Consider the following 12,216-nt stretch of genomic DNA (forward strand, 5'->3'; position numbering starts at 1 on the left):
GAGAAATTAGAGCGTGTACGGAGGCAGATAGATAGTCGTTTTTCCTTCATTCCATTTTCGGTAGAAAAGGAAACGGAATGACTAATAATAGTACCAGGTACCCTCTCCCATGCACCGTATGGTGGTGTGCAGAGTGTGAATGTAAATGTACATGGAGACGGATTGCTGCGGACTACTTTCTCAGCCATCATCTATTAATACATTTTGTCCAATGTACACTATCGCGTCACGTTAATGTGACCACGTATAAAAACAGATAATTTTAAAACTATGCCAGCAACAGGTAAGTAATTATACATAATCAACTGACTCTTCATCAGTGTTTACATACAAGTATTAAGACTATTAAAAGTATAAAGCTGAACGAAAAGTCCAATAGTGCACATTACCTGTATTTACTGAAGTCGATCACATCCTCTCTCAACCGTTTCGCAACATCTAAGTTGCATCTTCCGGTGTGTACCGATACAGAAACTTTTATAAATTAATACTTTGATAATGAAGAAATGAAATATTGACGAGGAAATTGAAGAAGACTGAGATCTTTGCCTAGCCATGCCATCTGTTACTCTGCAGCATAAGGTTAAAGCTCTCTATCCCATGTGGCGTAGCACTGGATGTAACCATCTTCTGGCGTTAAACTACAAATCTACATATATATCAACATCTTATTAATTAAACATGAATAGACCTGTTCTTCGTGGTGCGTACGTGATCCACACCTAGTTACTTAATTATATACACAACATTTTCTTCCTTGCATAAATCTATTCACTCATTACTTTAAAATATCTCGGATAACTTCATTTGCTCATTATCAAAGCATTAATTTAGACAAATTTCTGTACAGATATACACCAAAAGATGCAAACAGAAAAGTTGCCAAACCGTTTGCGGACCATTCGACTTTTCGTTCGGTTTTAAATTTTAATAGTTTTAACACCTGTATTATATTGAACGAGGTCAACGACCTTATGCAGTGGTAACACCAGCTTCCGTCAGATCACTGAAGTGAAGCGCTGTCGGGTTGAGCTAGTGCTCGGGTGGGTGACCATGCGGTGTGCCGAGCGCTGTTGGCAACGGGAGTGCACTCAGCCCTTGTGAGGCAAACTAAGGAGCTAATTGATTGAGAAGTAGCGGCTCCAGTCTTGTAAAGTGACATACGGCCGGGGGAGCGGTTTGCTGACAACATGCCCCTCCACATTCGTATCAATTGACGCCTGTGGAATGAGGATGACACGGCGGTCGGTTGGTCCTACTGGGCCTTTATGGCCTGTTCGGGCGGAGTTCAGTTTATTATATTGAATCAATGGTCAGTGAATTATGTACACCTGTCAAAAACCTGAATAATTATCTTCTGCAGCACGGACTGGTGCGAGACGTACATTAAGAGGTCAGTTCTGGAAGGTACCAACAGGGATTGGGAGCTATGCTGACTCCAGTGCCGTGACCAGCTGCGCAAAGTTTCTCTGATGAGGATCCATGGCGCGAATAGCCCGATCGTTGTGGTTCCACAGATTGAGGTCAGATCTGGAGAGCTGGGTGTTCAGAAGAGAATGGTAAGCTCATCCTGGTGTTTTTCGTACCACGCACGTACACGGTGAGGTGTATGACGTGTTGCATTGTTGTGTTGGTAGATGCCATCGTGCCGAGGAAAAAAGAACTGCTTATAAGGGTGGATATGGTCCCCAACGATAGATGTATACTTGTGTTGATCCTTTGTACCTCCCAGGAAAACGAACAGAACTCAAGCTTGAACCAAGCGCCTGCTTCGAAGCCCATACACAGCAACGTTTCCTGAATGGCCGTTGAGGAGACACCGTTGTAGCCCTTTGGTTCATCTGCGTGGCCAGTTGCCTAACAGTTGCCCTTCTGTTCGCCCGGGCACATCTCTGCAGCCGCCGTTCAGCCCTGCCATCTATGGGGCGTCGTGTACCACAGTTGCCTCTACGTCGGTTTCTGATAGGGCCATTTTGGCATGAGCTGAGTACTTTAACAACGGCGTCACACGAACAGATTGCAATCCTCGCCGTTTCGTAAGTGTTCCCCCCCTTGGCCTGAAAGCCACTGCACGTTTGAACGGCAGATAAATCGCTTCTTTTGGGGATTACGACAACGACTGCACTGTTTACTGCGTCGCTCCCCCCCCCCCCCCCCCCCTCCCTCCTCCGCCCCTCCAAGACAAGACACGCGACATATACTCTCCACAGCTAGTGCTGCCATCTGCCTTGTTTAAGTGGTTATTGCACGCTGACGTCGAGCATAGACGGTGGCTACATTAACGTGACTGGAAAGTGTAAAAGTGGCTCCGCATCTGATCAGTACGCTATGATTTTATTTCTTCCTGCTCGATGGATCTTCCAGTCACATGATGGTCGTTGTCACAAAAATGTATGGCGTACGCTGTTGGTGGAATGGGCATATATTGCTTAAAGTTACATTCGTAATTGTTCACTTCAGTACACTTTTGAAATTGGTCATAAACAGAACGCTGTTCAATAGTACGAATTGTCTGTTTGACATAAAAGTGTCCACACCCAAACGATAGTTTCTGTACGCCTGGGGTTCTGAGACCTACGTCGTCTATGACAGGCCTCGAAAATTGTCGTATTTTTGCTAGAAGCCTGAGGATCGAATCGACTTTATGCCCTTTTAGGAGCTGGCTAATCTTTCCTATTTTTGAGCAACAGAACGACAAAAACGCAAACTTTCTCCGAATCCTCCTCGGGGTCCTACTGTAAAAGTGTTTTCGGGAAGATGGATTGCGAAATCTGGCGGTTGTTGTAAACGTTGTCTTGGAATACTTTCTGTAAGTGGGTCAGTTCCTTCGGCAGGTTTTCAACGTCTGAGAAGACCTCCGCTCGAAGCGCCAAAATCCTCAGAATAGAACGTTTCTAAGACGGATCGTGATAGCTGTAGATATCGATCCAAGTGAGTGGTTTTCTGGTCGCTGACGAGAATATCAATGTGGACAAGAGCGTCAAGGAATTACAAGGCATCGTCTGTCTCTACCTGCATCGTGAACTTGATGTTGTCATGGGCGCTGTTGATGTGGTCCAGGAATCCTCCCAGTTTTTCACGTCCATGATACCAGACAACGACCTGTCGTCGACGTAGCGATATAAGCAATTAGGTTTTGCAGGAGCCATGTCCAGGGAGATGTCTCAAAGTACTCCATAAACAGGTTAGCTACAACTGGCGCCAATGGGCTCCCCATCATTACTACGTCCGTCTGGTTGACATATTATCCATAATATAGACAATACGATGACGTCGATGAGCGCTTAAATAAATCCACAAAATTGTCGTTAAATAAACGGAAGATCGTATAAATAGAATCTCCGATGTGAATGCGCGTGAAAAATGACACCACATCAAAGCTGACCATAATATCTCCTTCTCCAAGAAGCAGTAATTTAATTCGACTGATGAAGTCAATCGTATTCTAGAAATGAGGCATACGATAACCAACATGCAGAGTCTGTAAGTCAGCAATCCAGAGGAGCTCACGATGGGACATATAAGTATGTTCTTCTTGTGCACCTTTGGAAAGCCATGTAGGTTGTCGAGGTGTGTGAGGGAGATTTTTAATGACATTCACTTCCAGAGAAGACCTCTTAAGAAGCTTCGATGTCTTCCTCATTGTTGTCGATGATGGTCCCTTGATAATTTTTAATATGCCTCCTCCACGACCATCAACCGAATTTTCGGGTCATAGTCGGATCATTCCCTAGTGACGGCTGCATTGTCTTTGTCAGTTGACAGGACTACGAGCAGAAAGTCGTCGCCGAGACCTTTACACTCAGCTTTTGTCATTTAGAAGTTGGTGGATTGGATTTTGAAAGAATGTGCTCGTTAATCGACGAATTTGTTCTGCAGTTTCACTGTACATCTTGCGAGCTGCTTGTTGCTCACCACGTATTATGTTAGCGGAAGGGACAGTCTACGGCGATGGTGCAAAATTGTCCATTCTGAAGAGACTTCGTCCATGTTTCTCGTCGTCATGTTGATAACGGCGCGTTCTGCTCTATTCCGTCCGGTCCCAAGCTGCTGGTGTGAAAGCTGGCGAATTTCCCTTTCTACCTTTTCCTGATTGTCCTCTTTGATGACATTTGTTGTGCTACTGTGGCTAGATTAATCCATTCCCAATCCAAAGCAGAGAGCGGCTCCGGCAGCCGCAGATGTACGGCCATTACCTCGGTGCCGTTAGTATTCAACTGCTTTCTGCTGTGATGTATCCTCTCTTGCAGCACGACGAAGCTCGCACTTTGAAATATTCACTGGGCGACAACAGTTTTGATATAGTGACTCAAAGAAGACAAGCTTAGTGGGAAGGCTAGAGAGCGTAATAAATTAGCCATCCTTACATGCAACTCCCCCAGGCGTTTGATGCTGCACCATGTTCACTCCGCATGTTGTTGTTGTTGTGGTCTTCAGTCCTGAGGCTGGTTTGATGCAGCTCTCCATGCTACACTATCCAGTGCCAGCTTCTTCATCTCCCAGTACCTACTGCAACCTACATCCTTCTGAATCTGCTTAGTGTATTCACCTCTTGGTCTCCCTCTACGATTTTTACCCTCCACGCTGCCCTCCAATACTAAATTGGTGATCCCTTAATGCCTCAGAACATGTCCTACCAACCGATCCCTTCTTCTGGTCAAGTTGTGCCACAAACTTCTATTCTCCCCAATCCAATTCAATACTTCCTCATTAGTTATGTGATCTACCCATCTAATCTTCAGCATTCTTCTGTAGCACCACATTTCGAAAGCTTCTATTCTCTTCTTGTCCAAACTATTTATCGTCCATGTTTCACTTTCATACATGGCTACACTCCATACAAATACTTTCAGAAATGACTTCCTGACACTTAAATCTATACTCGATGTTAACAAATTTCTCTTCTTCAGAAACGCTTTCCTTGCCATTGCCAGTCTACATTTTATATCCTCTCTACTTCTACCATCATCAGTTATTTTGCTCCCCAAATAGCAAAACTCCTTTACTACTTTAAGTGTCTCATTTCCTAATCTAATTCCCTCAGCATCACTCGACTTAATTCGACTACATTCCATTATCCTCGTTTTGCTTTTGTTGATGTTCATCTTATATCCTTTCTTCAAGACACTATCCATTCCGTTCAACTGCTCTTCCAAGTCCTTTGCTGTCTCTGACAGAATTACGATGTCATCGGTGAACCTCAAAGTTTTTATTTCTTCTCCATGGATTTTAATACGTACTCCGAATTTTCCCTTTGTTGCCTTCACTGCTTGCTCAATACACAGATTGAATAACATCGGGGAGAGACTACAACCCTGTCTCACTCCCTTCCCAACCACTGCTTCCCTTTTATGTCCCTCGACTCTTATAACTGCCATCTGGTTTCTGTACAAATTGTAAATAGCTTTTCTCTCCCTGTATTTTACCCCTGCCACCTTCAGAATTTGAAAGAGAGTATTCCAGTCAACATTGTCAAAAGCTTTATCTAAGTCTACAAATGCTAGAAACGTAGGTTTGCCCTTCCTTAATCTACCTTCTAAGATAAGTCGTAGAGTCAGTATTGCCTCACGTGTTCCCACATTACTACGGAATCCAAACTGATCTTCCCCGAGGTCGGCTTCTACCAGTTTTTCCATTCGTCTGTAAAGAATTCGCGATAGTATTTTGCAGCTGTGACTTATTAAACTGATAGTTCGGTAATTTTCGCATCTGTCAACACCCGCTTTCTTTGGGATTGGAATTATTATATTCTTCTTGAAGTGAGGGTATTTCGCCTGTTTCATACATCTTGCTCACCAGATGGTAGAGGTTTGTCAGGACTGGCTCTCCCAAGGCCGTCAGTAGTTCCAATGGAATGTTGTCTACTCCGGGGGCCTTGTTTCGACTCAGGTCTTTCAGTGCTCTGTCAAACTCTTCACGCAGTATCGTATCTCCCATTTCATCTTCATCTACATCCTCTTCCATTTCCATAATATTGTCCTCAAGTACATCGCCCTTGTATAGACCCTCTATATACTCCTTCCACGTTTCTGCTTTCCCTTCTTTGCTTAGAACTGGGTTTCCATCTGAGCTCTTTATGTTCATACAAGTGGCTCTCTTTTCTCCAATGGTCTCTTTAATTTTCCTGTAGGCTGTATCTATCTTACCCCTAGTCAGATAAGCCTCTACATCCTTACATCTGCCCTCTACCATAGAGATACGCAATATATGAATGCAAGGTTTCGCACAAATATTTACTACTAAAATTGTCTCGAGCTTTTAAAACACCTGACATAGCTGGAATCTCGAGACATTTGATCAATATGTGTATGTTTTCCATATTTTCTGTTATGTCCTAGCCAGTAATGCCACCCGAGCCCGCTGCCAAAAGGTTGGCAGCATCAAAGTCCGGACGCCGTCCGCATAAGCAGCGCCAGCGAGACAGCAAATCGCCGCAAGTCTGCGCGCGCCACCGCTGGCTTCTGGCTTCTTGAGCGCTGGAGTCGCGAGCGCTAGGACAGTTCTGTATTCGCCGCTCAGTTGTATACTCGCCTCCGAATTGTGTACTTGCTAGTCAGTTGGGTGTTCATCGCAGCAGAGTTGTTGTTTGTCGTCAGCCGACGCTGACCTAGCCGCTCCGACTCGAACTAGACAGATTTCTGTAGACACCGAGTTCACTACTGTGTTACTGTATCTTCACCAATAAAGATAAGTACCGACTTTTATTTAATCTGAGTGTTTGGGCTTTCATCTTTCTGTTCACTGTTTCAGCGGACCGGTCGGCCCGCTATTAAAAGTGTGGCGGTGCCTTCGTAAGCCATTTCTACAGCCAAGTGTTTGTCGCTACGAACACCGCCACAAAATTTTCCATATCGATGCCTCCTGCATTAATGCACGCATACACGGTAAAATAACCCTAGTTAATGAAGGAGTGCTGACTACGGAACAGTTTTCGGGAAATCGTTCATCTACAGATGAATTAGCACAATGTCGGTTTAGCATTTATGAATAATTGTGAAAAAAGGGTAACAAGAATTGGAAAATTGATGACATCATCTTAAAAAATAGGAAAGGGACCAAGAATCTGATTCACATAAAATCTAGAATCAGATACCATTAATAGAGCAAGAACGTGAACAACTACGAACAAGTCACACTGAAAACACATTTATGGAGAACACACGAAAGTGCTAGCGGAGGTGTACAATCTGCCTCGGCAGAGGGTGCTCCTATCACCCATTACGAATCGGACAAATTAGGGAAGACTCACACATCATCAGTGTGCCGAGTAGTTCGAAAATCGCCTAAGACATACTTTTCGAGGCTCAGGCTGGATTCTGTTTCTTTTAACGAGGTGTCCGAAGATTAAAATCTACTGTAGACTTCCAGACATTTCTCCGATCCAGGCGAAGACTTGTGTCATTCGAACATTTCAGCACAGTTGTTAATCGATTTAATGATCTATCAGTGTTTCCGAGAAAACAGGATTGTCATGTAGGGAAAAACGGAAAGTCATCCATTTAAGACGTCTTAATAAATTGTCCATTATGCTATCGAAGGGTGCAAAGGCGACTGGAGAGTTGAGGCCAAAGGTCATAACATTCATCTCATACAGGACATCAGATATATTGCTTCAGCCTCACCAGTCTCAGTATGCATTGACATATAGGACGAATATTTTGCTTCCTTCCTCCGGCGAGTATTCGGTAATGGTAGCGTACCATGACCTTTATGCCCTATTGACGTGCATGAATTGATTCGCATCTCCTTATGCCCATATCATTGTGATTGAGTTCCTGTTGTAGATGGCAACTACTGGCAAAAAGCTGGTTTTTACACTGAAGAGCCAAAGAAACTGGTACACCTGGCTAATATCGTGTAGTGTCTAATATCGTGTAGGGTCCCCGCGAACACGCAGAAGTGCCGCAACTCGACCAATGACTGAAGTGATGGAGAGAACTGACACCATTAATCTTGCAGGGCTGTCCATCAATCCGTAAGAGTACGAGGGATGGGAGATCTCTTCTGAACAGCATGTTACAAGGCATCCCAGTCATGCTCAATAATCTTCATGTCTCGGCAGTTTGGTAGCCAGCGGAAGTGTTTAAACTCAGATGAGTGTTCCTGGAGTCACTCTGTAGCAATTCTGGACGTGTGAGGTGTCGCATTGTCCTGATGGAATTGCCCAAGTCCGTCAGAACGCACAATGGACATGAATAGATGCAGATGATCAGACAGGATGCTTACGTACGTGTCACCTGTCAGAGTCGTATCTAGACGTATCACTCCAACTGCACATGCCCCACACATAAAATTTCCGACGTCGCTGCGGCTGGAAAAAAGATCCTTCAAGAACGGGACCGAGACGACTAAAGGGAATCATTCAGCTTGACAGACTTGCAACCCTTCCGCAAATTGCTGCAGATCACAGTGCTGGGCAATCAACAAGTGTCAGTGTCCGAACCATTCAACGAAACGTCATCGATATGGGCTTTCGCATCCGAAAGGCAAATCGTGTACCCTTGAAGACTGCACGACTCAAAGCTTTGAGCCTCGCCTGACCCGTCAACACCGACGTAGCACTCTTGATGATTGGAAACACGTTGCCTGGTCGAACGAGTCTCGTTTCGAACTGTATCGAGCGGATGGACGTGTACAGGTATGAATACATGGACTACGTGTATGAAACCATGGACCCTGCATGGCAGCAGGGGACTGTTCAAGCTGGTAATCCTCCAGTATGTCTCGCGGATGGCTCCCAGGACCAGGTCCTGCCGCTGGTGGACCCAACTTCGAACACAGAACACATCTTCGGACGTAACGCGTGTTTAGTCCAACTGTGAGTCCTTTCCCAGATGTGACGTGTGGTGGATCCGCCTCTGAACATCGGTCTGGATATATAGTGCTCGGCAGATCCGCACTCGAACGCTAACTCGGGTCTACTGGGAGTCCTGGGAGCCATCCGCGACACATGCACATACGCAGGCATACAGAAAACAGAGCAAACGCACTGAAAATGTGGAATATGTGGGTGGAGGCGACCGGATGCAATCGATTACAGTGCTATACTATGCCTCCCGATCAGAAAAATAGCTCATTTGCGCTAGATGTTGACAATTGTACTTCATTTACAACGAATTTTAGAACACGGAACGAGAGGTGATGTCATGATCACGGGTAAAGTGACACAAAAAAATCTATATAATTCCGGAAAATGACGAAAAATACGTAGAAATCGAGGGAAAATACGCTGTAATGTGGGGAAATTGAGGAAGCACTTGCGTGCCTTCTGGTTGACGCAGAATAGTTCTTGTACATGGCAGCAAGTGTGCGACTGCAAGAGGTATCCGAGAAAGCGTCGACGTGGAAGCGAAGGGAACCAGGGAAACTTTTTTTTCCGTCGAGGCAGTATTCTACTGTATGTCTATTGAGGTAACAGTGATACACGCGAGTTGACTACTGTATTTGACGCTTTTCGGGAAAACAGAGAAGTATCTGACTCTAAACTTACATGCATCGGCGTTAAAGGATAACAGAGGCAGAGAAGACTGAGTGATCGATTGAAATGGAGCTGTAAAGAGGCAGGATTTAATGGCAGACTGATGATGCATTCTAGAGAGGCGGCAGGTCATTTTTTCCGCTGTTCTGTCAGGATGCAAATGTTGCGTGACATAGCCTGCGTTCGACTCGTATACAACCACGTGTCCTGTATGTGGCTTGAGCACTGTCTACTCGCGATCGATAACAGCAAACCTCTCTGTCACCAGAGGACTTCCATCTCATGTGAGATGAAACGTGACCCTCCTGTTCCGGCACATTCCTCTAAACGAACGAAGATTTATGCGATGTACTCCATTCCCCTGTCGCATCTTAGGTATAAAATCGAGACTTCAGTTTCATAACTAAGACTATTCTAAGTTAGCGACAGGTGTTTGTGAGACGCTGCAATCCCCGTGTATACATCTGCTTGACAGATGTGTCGTTTACAGAGTTAGAAGTTGCATGACGTGTAATTTCACATGTCGGATGCCACTGCTATGTATTTAGCTGTTTTCTTGTAAGAGGTATTCTCCGTTATTAACTATCAGTTTATGTAGGACTGATCCAGGCATAGTATAATTTCTGAACCGGATCGGATGTGAACAGTGGACGCTACACATGTCTGAAAAGCTATATTACGCATCTTCAGAGCCGCTGTTTTAAGGAAGTAGTTTTTTCAGTTTACTGTTACCATAGTTTATCGTAGAGAAACCTGCAAGAAGGATGTATGTTATGGGCTGGAAATATATTTCTTACAATGGGATATTAACAGCGCTGCATTCCACACAACTGACAGGTCGGAGACTGAAGCGATCTAACATTATAACCTGTTTTAAGTGCAGAATCGTGTAACGTTAGGAGTGCGCGTGTTTATATTCTATCTTACCAATACCCTCCTGGTACTGATCCCAGACACTAGAACAATACTTTAAAATTGATAGCGTGGTTAATTTACTTAAATGCTTCGAACACCATCCGTCTGGAGTTCCATCGTGCATAAAAACCACATGGTTTTTGTTATTCTTAATCTTCTCCTATTACAACACTTTCAAATCTGTTACTATACACGGATAAGGTCTGCTAACCTCCTCCACATGGGCGCATCTGGAGAAATCTTGTGCACTTGGATGGCCGAGGACTCAGCAAGGTCCATTCATTCACAAGATGTGGAATGTAGCGATCTGTTTCTGGTCAGCTGCAGATTAAATTGGTAACGGTACTGCAGGGTGAGTTGGTCAAAGTGCAGGGGGGTCTTTCAGCCTCTAATTCTATCCTAAGACTGCGAGAACGCTCTGTGACTCCCACCCGCATAGAGATAAATGTGTACTATGCTAGAGGTGCTAGAAATATGTAGAGCGCTGTCTGGTATACTTTGATGATGTATATTTTCGAGAATTAACATGAATGGACATACTGCATAGCCATCTATCTACATTCGCAGTGATACTCTCAAAGTAGAGAACTGACGATTTAGCGATGATACTGAAATTGGGAAAAATGCTGTCGCATCATTGGTCGGTGATGAAATTACTGTAAAGTTGCTAAATTTGTTCACACTATCAACTGTGATGCTTATTATTACGGTACATCGACAGTGTCTTTACCGTCCCATCCATCCACTGGTACGCTGTTGGTCACCACATAATGATTGACTGACATCGTTTGTTTGAGATGGAGAAAGAGCTTTGGAGGAGGGGCAACACATTCTGGGGATAGCTAGCTAGCATCGGAACAGTAACAGCGTAAATGACTGCCGGAATGCAGAGCCATAAGCTATTCAATCACTGTGACGGATGAGTTTAAATGTAGAGATCATCAATCAACTTCAGACTGCAGTTTGGAAATGCTCCACAACGCCACCAAACTCTTCCAATTTTCTTATGTTGGAACTGTCTTTTATTTAAAACCATTCAACGTTTGTGGTGTGTTATGGTAGCACCACAAACAACATGATTTACACCATGTGACGTCTTGTTTCCTCCAACAGGCAATGGATGAGAATGTGTTAATGTCAGTTTAGAACCTGACACAGATCTCGAAGTCGTGGTGGAAAAAACAAAATGTATGGCAGTGTACGAAGCGTGTTACAGTAGAAAAAAAGCAATGTTTCAAACAACGACACAGGGTCACAGAGAGCATCTCTTGCGACTTACAGTATAGTCTGTGGGGTACAGCTATCCTCCTACAGTACAGGCGATGCAACTTCAAACTGGTATGTGTTGTGGAACAGTACCTGCATATTTAATAGGATCGTCACAGGTGCTTGATGCCAGCATGCAGATGGTATTTGTTTTCGATATATGGGGGGAGAGAGATACAGGAAGAATCTTACCGAGTTCTCTATCGGATGAAGTTAGTGGAGCTTTCACAGTTCATCATTTTTCTCTATTGGATGCTACAGAATAACTATAACAGCATGTTGGAGTGATAGAGGTGAATGAGCCTCTATGGGACGTGAATCTGCTTTGGATTGCAGTGTCTGCATGTAGTTTGGGGATGCACCAAAATGCTGTAGCAAAATCCACGTCATCTCGCAGTTTCCGTGCTGCCTTTTCTACTACCTAGTGTTGGAGGAGCAGGTTTCAGTTGGCGGTGACCTTACGTATTGCATACTGTTGCCAGAGCTACGGCAACTTGTTCCCATTTCCACCAAATGGTCAAGACACGGTCCTGTCGCACTAACTCAGGTCACTCTGT

This window comes from Schistocerca piceifrons, chromosome 4 (assembly GCF_021461385.2).
Source record: "Schistocerca piceifrons isolate TAMUIC-IGC-003096 chromosome 4, iqSchPice1.1, whole genome shotgun sequence".
Taxonomy (NCBI): domain Eukaryota; kingdom Metazoa; phylum Arthropoda; class Insecta; order Orthoptera; family Acrididae; genus Schistocerca; species Schistocerca piceifrons.